This window comes from Lissotriton vulgaris, chromosome 4_1, assembly GCF_964263255.1.
Source record: "Lissotriton vulgaris chromosome 4_1, aLisVul1.2, whole genome shotgun sequence".
Classification (NCBI taxonomy): domain Eukaryota; kingdom Metazoa; phylum Chordata; class Amphibia; order Caudata; family Salamandridae; genus Lissotriton; species Lissotriton vulgaris.
In genome coordinates, this window is record NC_141691.1 from 1,865,970,207 (window position 1) to 1,865,989,181 (window position 18,975).

Here is an 18,975-nt window from a genome sequence, read left to right on the forward strand (position 1 = left end):
GGGCCCAACAGCAGTCAGAGGTTGTGGGAATCGACTATTAAGGTGGCTATTTACCAATGGTGTCCTGGAGCCATGACCCTACTGAATTTAACCCTGAAAACGAAGTACTCCACCTACAGCACTCAACTTTCTGGCGTAAGCAGGTTTGAGAAGAATACTCAAAGTGGTGACCTGGGGGTAGACACTGAAACTGAACACATTTAATCACCTGAATACCGAAGAAATTTAAGAATAGAAAATGGGTAATGTAAAGGTAGTACTTTATACAGTAGGGAATATACAGAAAAACAGAGGGTCCAAGAACCAACTCCGGAAGCATTTATAGCTCCTATGTGCTAGGTATTATACATTTGATTAACAGTAGCCATACAGCCAATATTAAATAATGGAGTAAATCTGTGCAGCCCAGCAAAGTACCACACATCTGGCGTTCGATTAACACATATTAATGTAATTACTGCATCGTGCAGCATTCCGACATTTGTCACGCACATCGCCTTAGCAGTCCAGCTGAAAAGTGGAAGGAAAATAAAGCTGGCAGCGCACTCACTGAAACTTCGTGTATTGATACGACTACTGTGAGCATTGCTGTAGCTTTAAGGTTGTGGACTTCCAGTCAGCTTTTACTTGCAATAGTGTTTCGCGTTTCTTTGGAGACAGGGTATTTAGAGTGATTGAGCATATATTTTCCCAAAATCACAGATTGACACTTGCAAATACATTATTGTATGCACGATTATTGATGCATCCGCCCGCACCAACTACTTTTGTCCTGGAGATTCCATAATTTTGTATCAATTACAATTTGTCCATTAGCTGCCTTCTGGTGTATCGGGCTTTTTTATAATTATTGAATTGCCACTAGTGGACTAGCCTGTAGAGACTGGTGACCTCTGACCACTTCTGGGCTGCATGGCGCTTCCGATTCAGCTTTCATTTAAAAAAGCAGCTTCACTAAAACATTTCTTTTTTTGTATAAAAAGTTTACTCCAAAAAACAACTAGTCCGTGCGATCCAATCAAGAGTTTGGGCTTAGTATAGGAAGATCCTGTGGAAGACTCCAGCAATGCACAGGATTTCTTGGCTCCGTTCCATCCATCAAATTTTATATCCTTCAGTGTACATGAACCAAATTCAAGCAACTTATTTTCTGGTTCACACACATCGCATTTATTGTAGGGGACTTACTCATAACATACTGATATAAATCTCTTTACTCTTTGAATAATGGCAGACTCTTTCTTAACGCAAATCTCAAAATACTGAGCAATAGAACCTCAAATAGAACCTATTCTGAACCAACTCTTAGTATTATGACCAATGTGATGTAATTGGGTTTAGTGCTGCTCTAGCAGAGAGCAAAACTTCCTGGGTTACATAGAAAGAAAGGAAAACGCTACTCATCTAGAACACTCAAATGCAGCTTGTAATATTGTAGATGCCCATACTCCTGCTATCTAGTGCGGAGTGTGAACATTGCAAGTGGTGTTCTTTAAAGTGAAGGTTGGTTTCAAGGTAACTTGGGATCTCTCCCTCCAGTGCCTACAATGCAGCAGCACAAGGACTCCACCTCAGATTGCTTTTACTTTTTTCCTATACAGGTGAGAATCAGCAGGTGTACTGCTACAAACCGAAAAGTCTATGTATGCTTGTGTAGGAGGACTATGGATTTGAAAGTAATGAACCGTTGCACAAGTTACTACTTGTGTAACGATATAACTATAAGAGACATTAGTTAGTGATAGATTCCTTACCTTAGAATATCCCCAGGCGTCAGACTGGATCCGGAAATTTTTGCGTAGCAATACCCCTGCGCGTCGATAGGCGTCGTTAGCGCCGGAATGGCGTCGGAGTACTTAGACGCCACCCATGCGCGCTGACGTCAGTTCTGATGCACAGCTTTTCGGCGCCAGATCCGCAGAGCCATGATAGAACCAACACTGGTGCCATGAAACTAGGGCCCTGAAAGGGGATGACCTTAACCCTAGATATCGGTTCGCAGAACGGGGAGGATGGGTGGGTCGGTAAGGAATCTATCACTAACTAATGTCTCTTACAGATATATCGTTACACAAGTAGTAACTTGTGCATCTGAAAGAGACACGTTAGTGATAGATTCCTTACCTTAGAATAGATACCCCAGCAATACCAACCCCGGTGGTGGGACTGCGAACCAATAATCACACCAGAAAGTCCTGGAGGACGGAACGGCCAAAGAAGCCATCCCTCCGGACTTGACTGTCCAGGCAGTAGTGTCTTGCGAACGTGTGCAGCGAGGCCCACGTAGCTGCCTGGCAAATGTCCTGTAAGGGTACTACTCGGCCCAAGGCAGTTGTTGTTGCCGTGGCTCGAGTGGAATGAGCCCGCAATCCAGCAGGGTGCTCCTTTTTGGCCATGGAGTAACATGCCTGAATACACAAGATGATCCACCGCGAAATGGTCCTCTTGTGTACCGCCTTTCCCTTCTTCACGCCCACGTAACCAACAAAGAGTTGGTCATCCACCCGGAACTGGCGTGTGCGATCTAGGTAATAAGAGCGCACGTTTTGGGTTCAGACGGTGGAGCCTCTCTTCCTCTTTCAAGGGATGCCGAGGCAGAATGAAGGTGGGCAAGGTAATGGACTGCCCGATGTGGAAGGCCGTGACAACCTTGGGCAGAAAGGAAGGTCTTGTCCGTAACACAACCTTGTCCGGATGAACAGAGAGGAAAGGTGGAGTAGAAGAAAGAGCCTGGAGCTCACTCACTCTCCTGGCAGAGGTGATGGCAACCAGGAAAGCAGTCTTCAGGATAAGAAGACGGAGAGGACAGTTATGGAGCGGCTCAAAGGGAGCACACATTAGATAAGCGAGTACAAAATTCAAGTCCCACTGGGGCATCACGAAGGGAACAGGAGGGAACATGTGTGTGATGCCCTTAGGAAATCTATTTACAATGGGGGACTTAAATAAGGAAGGCTAATCAGGTAGCCGTAAGAAGGCGGAAAGAGCAGAAAGGTACCCCTTAAGAGTGCCCAGAGCAGAGCCCTGCTGGGCAAGGGAAAGAAGGAAGACTAGAACTTCAGAAAGGGGTGCAGAGAGACGGTCCACAGCCTTTGCTGTGCACCATGCCACAAATCTGTTCCACCTGCAGGCGTATACCGACTTTGTGGAGGGACGCCTGGCTGCCAGAATGATATCGCAGACTTCGGGAGACAAGTCAAATGGCTTCAACTGCTGCTGCTCAATCTCCAAGCTTGTAGGTGGAGACTGGACAGGTTCGGGTGCAGGACCGTCCCCTGCTGCTGCAACAGAAGGTCCTGCCGAAGAGGCAGACAAATCGGGGGATCGACTGACATGCTGAGTAGCTCAGGATACCAGAATCTTCTTGCACAGTCCGGAGCCACAAGGATAACCTTGGCCCGGTCGCGCCTGATCTTCAGCACTCTGGGCAGAAGTGTTATAAGCAGAAAGCCCGCAACTCCACTCGCGACGAAAAGCGTCTCCGAGCGAGTGCCGCCTTGGAAATTTCAACGCGCAGAACTGATGACATTGCGCGTTCTCTTCTGTGGCGAATAGATCTAACTAAGGCTCTCCCCATTGCTGAAAGAGGCCTTGCGCCACGTCCGAGTTCAGACGCCATTTGTGATCCATCATGCACCGACGGCTGAGTTCGTCCACCCTGGCATTCAGAGCCTGCCAGGTGTTGAACCACCAGGGTCACGCCCTGATGTTCCAGCCACTGCCAGAGGCGCAGAGCCTCCTGGCATAGGGTCTACGACCCCACCCCGCCTTGTTTGTTGAAGTACCACATGGCGGTGGTGTTGTCCGTGAACACCTACACTACACTCCCCCGGACAGAGGGGAGGAATGCCTTCAGTGCTAGACGAATCACCCGCAGCTCCAAAAGGTTGATATGGAGCCAGGACTCCACCGGAGACCAGAGACCTCTGATCTCCACCTCCCCCATGTGGCCTTCCCAGCCCTGGAGGGACGCGTCAGTCACAACCACGTGCTCCGGGTGGGGTAGGGAGAGGGATCTGTCACCGACCCAATCGCGGTTCGTGAGCCACCACTGCAGTTGTCTCGTAGTGCCCTCCGAGATCAAGACATGATCGGACAGGTTACCCTGATGCTGGGCCCACTGAAACTTCGGGTCCCACTGCAGAGCCCGCATCCGCCACCGGGCGTGATGCACCAGAAGGATGCATGAGGCCCCAGAAGCCGCAGCGTCAACCTGACCGAGACTCGGGATAAAGGCTGAAAGATGGGAATCAGAGCCTGTATATCCCGAAACCCGCTGTTCGGGAGGGTAAACCCGAAACTGCGCCGAGTCGAGAACCGCTCCGATGAAGAGGAGCTTCTGAGAGGGACACAGGTGCTACTTCGGCACATTGATGGAGAACCCCAGCAAATGCAGGAGGTCGGCCGTAGTCTGGAGGTGGCTGACTACTGTCTGGGGTGAGCCCTCCTTCAACAACCAGTCGTCTAGGTAGGGGAAGACTGATACCCCTAACCTGCGCAGATGAGCTGCGACCACCGCCATCACCTTCGTGAACACCTGTGGGGCGCTGGTAAGGCCGAAGGGGAGCACGGTAAACTGAAAGTGCTCTTGGCCTACCGTGAACTGCAGGCAACGCCGGTGGGCCGGCAGGACGGGGATGTGGAAATAAGCATCCAGCAAGTCCAACGCTACCAGCCAGTCTTCTGGGTCCAGGGCAGCTAGGACCTGAGCCAAAGTCAGCATCTTGAACTTCTCCTTCCGGAGGAAGCCGTTGACGTTCCGCAGGTCCAAGAGAGGGCGTAAGCCCCCTTTGCCCTTCTTGGGTACCAGAAAGTAGTGGGAGTAACATCCACACCCTACTTCTGGCCCAGGAACGTGCTCGATGGCCCCCTTGGCCAAGAGGGCCGTGACTTCCTCTTGCAGAAGTTGCAAGTGATCCCCAGACACGTGGTGGCATGGATGGAGGGGCAGCCTCGAAGGGGAGGGAGTAGCCCCTTCGGACGATCTGCAGTACCCACCTGTCCGACGTGATAGTGCGCCAGTGGGAGAGGTGATGGCGAACTCTGCCTCCCACAGGCGTCACATGGGCCTGACTAGAAAGGTTTTGAGGCGGGTGCTGTGGACTGGCCTCGCAGTTGGCCCAGACCGCCGCCACGGCGGTTTCCACGGCCGCCACCGCGCTGTTGAACATTCTGCGGCGTGTGGCTGGCAGCACGTGTGGGGGCGGCCCTTCCGTGGCCACGAAAGGAGCGAAAGGCACCAGATTGCTGGCGTGGGCCCGAGAGGACCAAGGACTTGGCGGTAGCCCTGGAGTCCTTAAAACGTTCCAGCGCATGGTCTGCCTTGTCGCCGAAGAGGCGACGGCCATCGAACAGCATGTCCAGAAGTGTGGCCTGGACATCGGCCGAGAAGTTGGCGGACCTCAACCAGGCGTGGCGTCGAACCGCCACCGGTGTTGCCATTGCCCTGCCCAGTGAGTCCGTGGTATTCAGCCCACACCGGATGGAATATCGCGCTGCATCCCGGCCCTCTGCAAGGGTTTGGGAGAGTTTAGCCTGGACCTCCTCCGGACATTGTGGCAGCACGTCCGCAACCGCGTCCCACAGAGTGTGGGTGTAGCGGCCCAAGAGACAGGCGGTATTGACAGACCGCAGCCCTAAGCTAAGGGACGAGAACACCTTCCGAAACTGTTCATATTTCTTGGATTCCCGGTCGGGTGGGGCCGACGGAACGCGGTCTGGGAATTGGAGGCCTGGATGACCAGGCTCTCGGGGGTGGGATGCATGGACAAAAAGCAAGGGTCGCCCGGGGCCGGGCGGTAGCGTCTGGCCACGTTCCTATCCACAGGCGGACCTGCGGCGGGCTTGGACCAAGTGCCCACAAGAACGTCACACAAGGCCTCATTGAACGGCAGCAGAGGCTCGCTGGAGCTTGACTGCGGTTTGAGTACCTCAGTGAGGAGGTTAGTCCTCACGGCCGCGACGGGGAGCTCAAGGTTTAAGGCCTTGGCCGCCCTCGTCAACACTACACTATATGTAGACCCCCTCCTCCGAAGCCACGGTCGGAGGAGAGACAAATCCAGTGTCTGGCGAAGTGTCAATACCACTGGCCTCCCCAAGCTCATATGTCCAGTCCTGTTGAGACTGGCACTCCAGTGCCAGAGGGTCCTCAGACCCCTCCCAATCTTCCTCGTCACCTGTTTCCTGTAAAACAGGATTAGTAGATGGGGCCTCCTCATGGAAATAAAAATCTCCAAAGGCTGTCGGAAGCAGCGCCCAGCGGCGCCGTTCCGACGCCAGAGTTGGACCGTAGGGAACATTGGGGACGGCGTCCACAGTGGGCGCCGGGGGCGACACCTGTGGGGCTGGTGAGGTTGTGAGGTCGAAGTCGCCGGCGGCGTTGAAGCACCCGATGGCGTCGGGGCCGAAGCACCCGACCCGCTAGGGCCTCCAGTCGGGACCGTTGGGCCCGGAGGCCCCACTGAACCCGACTGAGGAGGGAGGGACCTCCTGGCCATGAGGTACCTATCGATCTCCTCCAGAGTCGCACCGTGCCCAGGGACCCGAAGGTGTGGGGCAGACAGCGACGCTTGCGACTCCCGCTGAGCAGCGTGGGCGGTGTCGCCCGAGCCCCTGGCCGCATCGTGCGAGCGTCGGGGTGGGTCGGAGGAACGATGACGTCTCTCCGACCTCTCATGCCTCTTACCTGAGGACTTGGAGCATGACGACCGGTGTCCACTCCCGGAGCTGCGATGACTCCGACCCCGCGACCTGGTCGTCCCTCGACCTCCCATGGGACAGGGACCTGGTGTGATGCGGGGCCGACTGCCGGAGCTCGAGTCGCTTGCGGGACCGCTCCCGCCTAGCCTTCGACGTCAGGGCCCGGCAGTCGAAGCAGGTGCGGTCGTCGTGGTCGAGGCCTAAGCACTTCAGGCACCGGCGATGGGGGTCCGTAACCGACATCAGTCGGTCGCACTTCGAGCAGGGTTTGAACCCGGGCATCCCTACCGGCACCGATAGAGTCGAAGACTTGAAGAAAGAAATGATCAAAAAGATCAAAAAGTTCAGTCAAAAAATGACTAGGGGTAGAGCTTCTCCGGATCTGCGCTAGCTGGCGCAGAAAAAAGAAGAACGGACGTCAGCGCGCATGGGCGGCATCTAAGTACTCAGACGACGTCATTCCGGAGCTGACGCCGACGACGGACGCGGAGCCGCAGACAACGCCTACCGACTCGCAGGGGTATTGCTACGCAAAAATTTCCGGATCCAGTCTGACGCCTGGGGATATTCTAAGGTAAGGAATCTATCAGGAATGTGTCTTTCAGATCCAAATATACGTTAAGCTTGCATCTGGGGAGCTCAGATTGCACCTGTGGACTTACAGCACTAAAAGCTGCAAATTGACAGAGTGTCCACATAATCGGATTTTGTTAAAAGCGTGCATGGTACAGAATATTGCTGGTTAACATAAGAAAGGAAAGAAGGAAAGCCACAGTGGCTGCCTTTTTGCGGTTGGAGTGTGTACTACGGATAGCATGCAGTGTACATTTCACTTTGGCATAACAGATTTGGGTACATTTAACCATCCAGCTAGCAATACCAGACTTAGCAATAATTTTCCTTAAGGGCAACTTGCCAAAAGTTAAGAATTTTGTAGTCTCTAAAAGCGTTGGCCCTGTTATTGCAACACTCAATTAATATTTTGACTTCTCAAGTGTGCAATGCTTTTGCAACAGTCTGAGGATGGGAAAACAAAAATGGCAACTCAATGGTTTGCATGCAAAGGAATGTGGAAACCACGTTAGGAACAACACAGTTTGTTTTAAGGACGACTCAATCTTTGTGCTTTTGAGTCATTGGCTCTACTGTTAGAGCTTTCATTCACAACTCCAATGAAGGGAGGTGTTTTAAAAAAGAAAGGCCACCTTCAGGAATGGTGAGGGATGTAAGGAGATAGGCAGTTGGAGAGTAATGAGATTAATCTTTCAGGGCCTTCTATAAAGACTCCGATTACCAGTAATTGAAAATGGACTCGAGTACTGTGCCGCAGAATACCCAAAGTACGAGCTACTTACCTTTGGTAACTATGTATTTGGTAGAGACGATTCTAGCCGCAGATTCCTTAACGTAGAATTATCTCCAGGAGTGAGACTGGATCTGGAAAATGTTCTTTGCCACAGGATCTCAGCGCGCTGGGGGCGGTTCTACGCGACTCCGCCCTGACGTCGTCCACGGGTATGACGTCACCGAGGTTACATAAGCCCCACCCCAGTGCGCTGACATCAGTTTTCTACAGAGAACTTTTCTGCGCCACAACGCGAAGCCATCACAAAGAAAAACTGTGAAAATATGTGAACAGTGCGTGAAAAATCAGATAAACGAAAGTAAAGAAGCGAATGGTGAGGCCCAGCACCTTTCGGGGGAAGTGCCAGGCACTGTGGCACCGAAAGTCATAGAAGGGAAGAGCAGAGCACAACTACTGCAAAGCAACCTTGCAAGCAAATACGACATTCTCCCTGGAGACAGAAAAAAATAATTGAAAAATGTTGCAGCAGACGAAAGAAGTCTGCAACCACAGTCCATTAACAGTGAAGGACAAGAAGGCCAGAACAGTAGAGTAACAACAATTACCCTAAGACAACATCATCAAGAAGAGTTGCATCCGCTGTAAAGAGCCAAGTGCTGAGGCAGAACCTACCGATCAATTACCAGAAAGGAAGGAGTGGATGTAAACAACAGAACAAAGCATCCCACTAGGAAGGAAGTGAAAGAGGGCACTCGCAGAAGACCAACCACTTGGAGGCAGGCGAGTGCAGAAGACCAAGCTAAGGGTCCTCGCAGAACGGGGAGGAAGGGCGGGTCGTGAAGGAATCTGCGGCTAGAATCGTCTCTACCAGATACATCGTTACCAAAGGTAAGTAACTTGCATTTCTGATGGACTACTGGCTGCAGATTCCTTAACGTAGAATAGATACCCAAGGGGAAGGAGGGTCTGCGAGAGGACTTCACCAGCCTGGACTGAAGACAGGGCCCCAATAGGGGATGAGTCAAACTGCCAGCGAGAAGAACCCCGTCCCCCAGGCAAACGGGGGGGGGGGGGGACAACGGGAATACAAGGAAAGAGGGAGCCCCCCCTCACCCCGCAGGAGGAACAAGGGCGGGGTGGAAGAAGGCCAGAGCACCCCAAGCCCAGGTAGGGGACCAAAGATCCCCGCCAGACGCCTCTAAAGGATCAAGCAATGCAGAGGAGCACCGAGGAAGAAGAGCAACCCAGAGACTCCAAGGAGAAGGGGTAGAATGAAGGCAAGCCCTCCCCCCACACCCCCTAACTGGTCAACACACCCAGGGAAGAGGACAGCCGAGCTTATCACAGCCAGAAGGCAACAGGCCAGACAGAATGCCCCTCAGCAAAAAGGACAGGCGGAAGAAGAAAGGATAGCCCAGGCCCACAAAGTAAGAATTGGCCAACACCCCTCAGGGACAGACCGCGTCAGACGAGGCACAAGGAACCAAAAGGAAGGAGAGGTGGAACCGAAAGCAGGGTCCCAGTGGAAGAAAGCTGAACACACCCCAGCCTCAAGCAACGAACAAGGCAAGGACAGCTACCCGGCTAAGGCGCAAGGAAAGGAACAATGGTGCAAAAGAACAGCAGGTCAGCACCGGCAACAGCCAGCAGCAGACAACACCACGGACCGGTGCACCTAGGACAAGCCAGACGCCAGTCGAAGACAGAGGCCAGGCAGGCCAAGAGGGGCCCGGACAAGCACCAAGGGAGGGGCCAGCACACAAGGCCCACGAAAGAAGTGGAACCAGGCAGAGCTACGACGGAAGGCCGCAGACAGCAGACCAGGCTAGCGACACAGCGACCCCAGAGAAGGACAGACTGGGGCGCAATGCCAGCCATTACAAGCCATTAGCAAGTGGATCTCACCTGCGACCTACCGTGACACCAAGGAGAGCAGAGGCCCAAAGACTACCACACCTCCCCACCACATATCAGAGCTATACAATTGCTACCAGAACCCCACATAGGGCAAGGTACGTCCCAAAACATGGGAACCCTCTTAGGAAAAACTTTCTGTAGTAGAGGACAAATAGAAAAGACCTACAGAGGGCACGCAGACGGTTTGACGTATCAGCCAACAACATCCCACAGAAGTCCTAATCTCAGGCCAACACAGTTTACCAAAAACCAAACATCACAATTCGAAAAAGGGCCGGACCAGCAGCCAAGAGCACCATAGTCCTAACAAGTATTTACAATGCAATAGGTCTCGCATTAATTAAGTTTGAGCTATTGGCATTGCTAAATATTGCAATACCAATTGCAACAAAAGTCTACAAATTGAAGGCCGGAAAAATGTGTATTTATTTTTGTAGCAATGGTGGCATGCTGCGCTTTAGATGAATATGTTTAAAAGTAAAGTGCGCCATACGACGATTGCTACAATAGTTAATTGTGGATGCGTTCACAATTGATGTGTGCACTGATGGCCGGTGGTGTGTGGGCCTGTAAAAATTGTACACCGATGGCTGGTGGTGTGTGTGCCTGGTGGAAGTGTGCACTGCCGGCTGGTGGTGTGTGTGTGCGCGGTGGAAGTATGCACTGACGGTTGGTGGTGTGTGTGTGCGCCTGGTGAAAGCGTGCACTGACAGCTGGTGGTGGTGTGTGTGTGTGTGTGTGTGTGTGCCTGGTAAAAGCGTGCACGGACAGCTGGTGGTGTGTGTGCGCCTGGTAGAAGCGTGCACTGACGGCTGGTGGTGTGTCTGCCGGTAGCATGCACTAACGGCTGGTGGTGTTTGTGCCCGGTGAAAAGCTTGCACTGATGGTGTCTGTGCCTGGTGAAAGTGTGCACGGACGGTGTGGTTGTGTGTTTTTGTGGTTGTGTGTGGTGGTATGCGTGTGTGGTGGTATGCGTGTGTGGTTGTATGTGTGTGTGGCTGTGTGTCTGGTTGTGTGTATCCTGCTTTGATACAGAGTGGGAATAAAGCATGATTGTTCAACCACCAATGGGCTGATTAATCAGAATCCCCCCTCCCTCTCCCCACGCCTTCTACCGTTCAAACATAACACATGGTGGGGTGGAAGTGAGGTATGAACTATCGATATATATTTGCATAATCACGAGTTATCGAGAGAGCTGAGGGTGCAAGCCAGCACAGAGAAAGGCCAGGCGGGGTCTTGGAAACTGATGGGAAATCCCAATGGAAAATGAGCGGGAGGTGCAAATCCTACATGTGTTGAGGGGTGGTCATGCGAATACATGTGAAAAGCTGAAGGCAATCGTATCTAAACCCATGAAATATCGTCAGGGCCCTATGGTGCCCGAAATGGGGCTGCTGTACAACATAGCTCAGTTCTGATCCAGTCACGAGTGAGTTCCCCTTGCACAGGACACCCCTGTGGGAAAAGTGAGTTTACAAGGAGACTGTTGGCGCTCCCTGTCCCACTATCTTTTCACTCTTTCAACTGTGTGATCATACAATGCTGAAATTCATGGCTCTCAACTGCAGCGATCCGACGGCTGAACTGCCCCGTAAGCCAGCTTTGTCAATATAAGAACTCTTTACAAATATTAAATGAAAAGACTACAGCTTAAACATTATTAATGTGAATTAGTACTTTGCTGTTCACTATAGTATACCGTGTTTTGTGGCAGTGGTGGAATTCATTCATAAGTTCTACATGTACTCTCTTCCTGGAGTGAGAACGCAAACAGCTTCTCAGCCCTAACACCGGAGATGGAACTTTACGGCAAGCTCCCGTACTTAAAGGTACACTCTGTGGGACAGCGGTGAGATTTGGGAGACCAGAGCCCTAATTAGCATACCGGAGTGTTCCATCAGGTCAGACCTGCCGGATAGCAAGGTGCACCATATGGCACTTGCTCTGTCACACCAACCCCTGCGAGTGCAGAGAAGCATGCAGCGCTACAGTACACACAACTGGAAGTCTATTTCCTTTCTAAAAAAAGAGCCAGGGCGCAAGTCCTGACCACAATATGCTGTAAAAAACGTATTACAAATAGAAGATGAGAAAAAAAACGCACATGCCTGCAGCGTATCCCAATAAAAATGAAAGGATTAGTGAATAAATAAACAAAATGTATTCTAGACCTTGTTTTGTATGTCAAGGCTTAGGGGGCTTACCAATGGGGAAACAGTGTCTTGCACATGTGCAACAGAAATATAATTGTTATTCTCCCATGATACGACAATCCGCACAATGAAGGTTTGGTACCATGAATTTCCGGTAGCCCTATAAAACAGAGGGCATCTTGTGAATTTCTCCCTTGCACAGCAATACCGAACGCTGAATAAGACACTGCTTCCCCGCAAAATGGATCCAAAAAACAAAAAGAAAAGCCAGTGAGTGGTGCGCGTGCACCACTGCGAGGCATATGTCTTCAATTATCGCGCCCGTGTCTGAGCACGATAATTGAGCACAAATGGGCTTTGGTGCGTGTAACAGACACCAATAGGCCATGGGCGGAGCAACGCGAACGCCTATGGCCTATTGCGTGTTCGGTTACAAAACACGCACTCCAAGCCCAATCCGAGAGGACCATAGGAAATTAACACGCACAAGCGTGTTAATTTCCAGGGTCCATTTCTGAAACCCGTCAAAAGGACTCTCGCTGCACAGTGTAACGCTAGGTGCGAGACCTAAAAAGGGGCTCAAAGGCGCATTAATCACAAGTGAACACCTCCCAAATCCAGACCAACCCACAGTTCATGGAGGAGGAGAAGGAGGAGGAGGAAGCCGCAGGAGCGTGGAACAAAAGAGCGCCATCAAAAGGAAGGTCCACTAGCAGTTCCCAACCGTTCTCCAGGAACACACTATACGAAAGCCAGGCATGTCGAAGCAGGGCGACTCCCGTAGCCATGGTCGACCAAGCACCTCCGAAATGTCCAGAGCGGAATGAAGAATAAATGTCGCCAGCTCCTGGCCATCCAATACGTGGTGCCTCAGATCAACACATAAAAGAATTCTGGGTAACCCAATAGACCCTTGTAGGCTCGTCCTCATCTCCAAAGCAATTTATTTTCTTAAGAGTAACTTTTGTACATGAATGGACTTAGTTATGCATTGCTATTCAAAGGAGTTGATAAGTTATGAACTGATTTTTTGATTTGCACACACATCTGTTCGTGACCTTTTTGCGTACATTGGTTTGTTTACTGTATCCCTGTGAATTGATTCTCTTTTGATTGATGAAATACAATATATTTTCTCATATAAATAGACCTTTGTGTGCTTTCTCTTTTTTCATTCAATGTGACTAATTTCAACAATTATTTGGGTTATCCTATGGATACATTTGGGTTAGATCGCTGACAACTAACTCTCAGAACTTATGCTAACAAATCAACTTAAGTATAGTACAAACAAAATCCCTTGTAGCCATTCCCTACTCTATATTGTTCAGATCAACACAGGCACCCTCCTGAGAAAACGGCTGAAAGAAGGGAATCTGGCGAATCCCACAAGCAAGAAGTGGCCCTGGCCAAAACAGTGTTCAGGACCCAAAAATCCCCACTGGTAGAGGCAAAGATATTGCGCCCCCAGGAATTCAGCCAGCAGTCCTCCCGTAGCGGGAAAGATCACATCGACAGCAGGGAGGTAAAAGCAGTCTGCAAAAGAGGGCCCCTGGTAAAGGGAAAGACACAGGATCACTCGGCGCAGGATGGTGGCGGTGCAGAAAGTGTTGGGGCACCGGGTCCCCGGTGGCAGGACGACCCCCAAGTCCCCAAAGGAGAAGAATGTAGCGAAGCCTCGAAGGGAAGCAGTAGCTCCCTACAACCAGAGCCCTGATGGAGGACCTCTAGAAGGTGATCTGCGGGGAAATGGGCAGCCGATCACCCAAGCGCAAAATTCCAGCAGCCGTGGAAACCGCGTGAGCGAAGGCAGCACCCACCTCCGTAAGGCCCGGCGGCGGAGAAAGCAGCTCCTCTGTGTGTGACGGCTGCAAGCTAAGGCGTCTGTCCCCCCAGGCCAACCGGAGGAAGGAAAGGCCAAGTCCAGAAAGGAGGAAGGGGGGCTGAAGAGTGTGGAACCTGCTGAGTCTCCGGGGAAGACCTTGGCCGCGGTGACGGAGATGAGCCACCCTCAGACAATGTTGGGGGAAAAGCCATGACGTGGAGGCCCGTCTCTAGAGGGGACCAAACAGCAAGCGCCAATCCTCTGGAGAAGAGGAGGCGTCCAAAGAAGAGTCAAAGACCCGACGCCGGCCTGGCGCCGTAGAGTCCGTGACCGGAGTCAGGTCAACCTCGACCGGTGCCGAAGGAGACGGCGGAACAGCCTCCGCCACAACGCACGGCGCGGGAGACCGAAGCTGGGTCGGCTAAAGAACGGCGCCGAAAAGGCGTCGATTCGACCTCCTATGAGGCAGCCGCCTGCATGGAGGACGAGGGGACCCCCAGCCAGCCCCTGCGGCGCCACCAGCGCCTGAGCGGAGTCACCTCAGCCTCGGACAAGACCGCTGCCTGCCCGAGGGGGGCTCGGGGACACGCTCGAGCCCCGGCAACCTCCTGCGCCACCACAGGGACCCCCACGGGTCCACAGCACCACACCCTCCAAACCTGGATCCGCACGAGCCAGTGCCGGAGCCACAGGTGACACCGCAGAAGTCCGCGCACGCAGCAAGGGATCTGCAGACGTCCCAGGAGGAGAAGGAGAAGCCAATGAGGCCTGCAAAGCCGCTGCATAGGCCTCTATCTCGGTTCTAGTCACCCCCACGACGGGTAACTCCGGATAGGGTGACGACACGTGGGGCCGCATCACCTACAGAGAGTCCACACCCACCAACGGGCCGGAAACTAGCCCTCGGGGACAAACTATGACACTTACCAACAGGCGAGCGATGCTCTTGTGGCCTGGGAGAAGGACGATGCCTAAGACGGAGGTTCTTGAAGCCATTCGCGGGGGACTGACACTGACCTAGACATGCGCGTCGAAAGGAGTTTCATCCTGCGCTCTCGCCGGGACTTAGGTTTCATCTGCTAACATGCCTCACAATCTGTAGAATCGTGGTGCTCCCCCAAACACCACATGCAGACAGAATGAGGATCAGTCGCAGACATCTGGCGCGCGCAAGACTAGCACGTCTTAAAGCCCGAAGGCATTTGCACACTGTTCCCAGAAATAAGTTTCAGAAACGAAAAGGGAAGGCCTGAAACAGACCAGGAACACAAACCGGACCTGCGTTGCACTGTGAAAAGGAAAAAACTGATGTCAGTGCGCTGGGGTGAGGCTTATGTGACCTCACTGAGGTCATGCCCGCAGAAGTTAGTGCGGAGTCACGTGGTACCAACCCTGGCGCACAGAGATGCTGTGGCAATGAAAATTTTCCAGATCCAGTCTCATGCCTGGGGATAATTCTATGTTAAGGAATCTGCGGCTAGTAGTCTATCAGTGATGTTGTAGCTGTCCCCAATGATGCATGAGCAGGTCTAAGAAAAAGGGGCAACTTATTGTGGATCGGTAGGGAACATAGTAGAAGCAAGTACCATAGCAGTCCAGAGGTCTCAGAGGTAAAGTCTATGTGCTGCTGCACTGTGGTTTTCCAGAGAGGGATCATGGGTCACCTTGAAACCTTGAAACCTTAGCTCTGAAGAAAAACAAGCAACCTCCGCTCCAGACATTAGAAGGCAGGAGCATGCAGAGAATGTGATTGACTGTAGCACATACTGCAAACAGAACTTTTGTGGCCTCTCTATCACTATCATGAGTCTTCACTATACCAAGGTCATCAATGAAGCCACCAACTGAAGCAGAATGCTGTTTTGAGACAATCCAGCATTGAATCAACCCCTTGTTTTGACCCCAATATCCCTCCTCACTCCACAGAAAAGTGCGATTCTATCAACCTCTTCATCCGTTGCAAAACAGAGTAGATCCAACAGCAAATCAACAAGACCAAGCTCACTTCAATTATTATACCTATTCCTTCCTGTACAACTCTAATTGTCAGGCTTCAAAGCCCTATACCACCTAGATCTCGCAGACATACTAAGCTCTTTCACAATCAGTTATGTTAAAGTTTATAGAGCGCTCAAATCACCATGGGGAATCACAGCGCTATCTAGGCAGAAATACACCTTTGGTGAAAACGTACAAATCAATCCAGCCGAGTTACTAGAACAGGTATGCTTTCAGCTGTTTCCTGAAGTCATTGTAGCTTTTAGGTAGCTACTGCGGGAGTTGGTTCCAATACCTTGGTGCTAGAAATGAGAAGGCTCTACCTCCTGTACGGGCCAACCGAATTCGGGGAATCTGTGAAAGATCCTGGGCACTAGATCTGAGATTCCTACAAGGGGAGTATTTCTTTAATTTTTTTCCTCAAATACAGAGGGCCTCTTTCATTCAAAGCATTGTGCGTCAGGCAACAAATCTTAAAGAAAGACCTTTTCTTTACTGACAGCCAATGCAGTTCCTTCAACAGGGGAGCTGAAGGTGAACCTGCTGGTTGATTTAAAATCATTCTGGCTGCCGTATTTTGAACTACTTGGAGTTTAGCCAGTAGTGTCTCTCCAACTTCCGCCAACAGGGCATTCCTGTAGTCCAGGCGGCTAGTTACCATTGCCTGTACTAGTGTTCGCCGATGGGGGACAGGTATATAAGGTAGAATTTTTCTCAAAAGTCGAAGGGCGTAATAACACGAACTTGTCGTGGCCGAAACATGATCTTTCATGTTCAGGACCCGGTCAAGCTTTAGCCCCAGGTTTTTTACTGTCAGTTTAGGAGACGGGCAGGTCCCAACTGAGTCGGCCACCAGTCTTCCGACCAGACGTCCATGGCTTTCCCCATAAGCAACACCTCGGTTTTTTCCGGGTTCAACTGGAAACAATTAGCTCTCATCCAGTCGGAGATGGCAAGCATACCGGTGGCAAAACTGGCTTTGTCGAGTGTTGGGTTCGGACCAATGGTAAATATAAGCTGCGTATCATCAGCGTAAGAGATGATCTCGAAGCCCAGCCGCTCGACAATCCTTGCCAATGGAGCCATATATAAATTAAAGAGCTATCCGGAACGCCCCTGGCAAGGTGTCTTTTTACGCGGGTGTAAGGTCCCATCATCAACATTTGGGTTCTCTCAGACAGAAAGTGGTTAAGCCACTTAAGCGCCACCCACTTGATACCCGAGGCTGCAAATCTCTACGCCAGTCTAGAATGCGAGATGGTATCAAAGGCTGCAGAGAGATCTAGGAGGATCAGAATTGCTGAGCCCCCCGCATCAATAGTCCGCCTGAAAGAATCAGTCACTGCCAGGATTTCAGTCTCTGTGCTAAAGCCTGGCCTAAACCCGGACTGTGAAGGATCTAAAAGATGATGGTCTTCCAAATAGGTACTTAGTTGTCGATTGATAATACCTTCCAAGATTTTGCTCAACAAGGGAAGCAGAGAGATAGGCTGGTTATTACCAAGAATAAAGGGTCCGCCATGGGTTTTTTCAAAATAGGGTGCACAAATGCCTCCTTCCATATCGCTGGAATAGTACCCATATGGATTGAAAGATTGAAGATGTCTCTAAAGATTGGGGCACAACAGGTTGCTAGAAGTGCCATTGTTTTCAGCGGACAAAGATCTGAGGGTGACCCTGATTTGGCCATTGCTAAACTTTTAAGGCCTCCTCAGTCGTTATTGTTTTGAAGCTACTAAGGGAGCACACTGCATTCTCATTCTGCTTCTCTGGTGAACTGGAGGCAGACATCATATGGGGCTGATGGAGGGAAGTTCTCGTAGATTATTGAGATTGCTATGAAAGTAGTGTGCTAAAGAGTTACATAATTCCTGTGATTCCACCGTATCTGGACTACACACTTTCGGGGATACAAATTCCCACACTATCCAAAACAATGATTTTGAAGAGTTGCTGGCATTTTCAATGTGGGTAATAATAAACTGGCGCCTGGCCCCTTTAAAGTTAAGATGGTATTTTGCTAGAGCCGGTCTATAAAGTAATTTATTTTAGTTGATCTTATTTGAACGCCACCTTCTTTCCAGACGCCTGCAACTAGCTTTTCTATTTTTAATTCCACCGTATACCAGGGAGTGGAGGCCCGCCTTTGAGTGGAGCTGCGTGTCTTTTTTGGAATAACTACTTCCAAGGCTGTTTCCAGGGCGGTATTAAAAGCCTCCAACTTTAAACCTACATCTTGAATATTTGTGACCAAACCAGAAGAGAAAACTAGTTTAAAGTTTCCGCAGAGAGCTTATGCCAGGTCCTACTCTGTTTAAGAGTCTGTATAACAGGACGGTTAGCCATCTTCCGGTCTAGTTGCTGCATATTAATCGAGATCAAATAATGATCCGTCCAGGAAAGAGGGTCGGGAAAATTGTAGCTTAGCTGGTATATTTTGGTAAAGACCAGATCTAGTTGATGGCCTGCTCTATGTGTGGCGCCCTCTACCCTTTGAGTAACTCCAAAGAGGAGAAAAGTTTTTATACCTCGGGGTCTGTCAGATTTTCATCATGGAAGTTAAAGTCTCCAAGTAAAATAAACGTATTTGCCGCAAGTACATGCAAGGCAAGGTGTTCCATCAAAAGATCTGTAAATCTAGCTTTGGGACCTGGAGGCCAGTAGATTTGAGTTCTTTGAAGAGGTCTTACTATCGCCCTTCACCAGACCACAGCTCTGTAGGTGTTCTCTTGCCCTTACTCATCATTATCAAAACTTCCTTTGCTCAAGGCATCTTCCCTCTAGACAAGCCAGATCTTCCCACTTCTAAAGAAACCTAAACCCTGATGACCTCTCCAACTACCGGCCCAACAATCAGCTTTTGATTGGAACAGTCTCTTTTATCCAATCACATTTGTTTGATTGTATTAGCACGTATCGTGCTACGGGAGGTGACTGACTCCTGCAACGAGGGAGATACAGTTTGTTTATTTCCTTGTAAGGCACACTAGGTGCCCGCCTCCCGCAACGAAGCAGCTATCCATCACTGGTTTTCCTATTGGTTTGCTTTTAACTTTTGCTTTCTAGTTATTGCT

General features: G+C 50.8%; 1 protein-coding gene across 1 annotated transcript in view; it reads right to left on the reverse strand.

Moving 5' to 3' along the window:
- Positions 1–18,975, reverse strand: part of ATAD2 (ATPase family AAA domain containing 2) — a 315,004-nt gene that overhangs the window by 51,348 nt on the left and 244,681 nt on the right. The window lies entirely within an intron of this gene.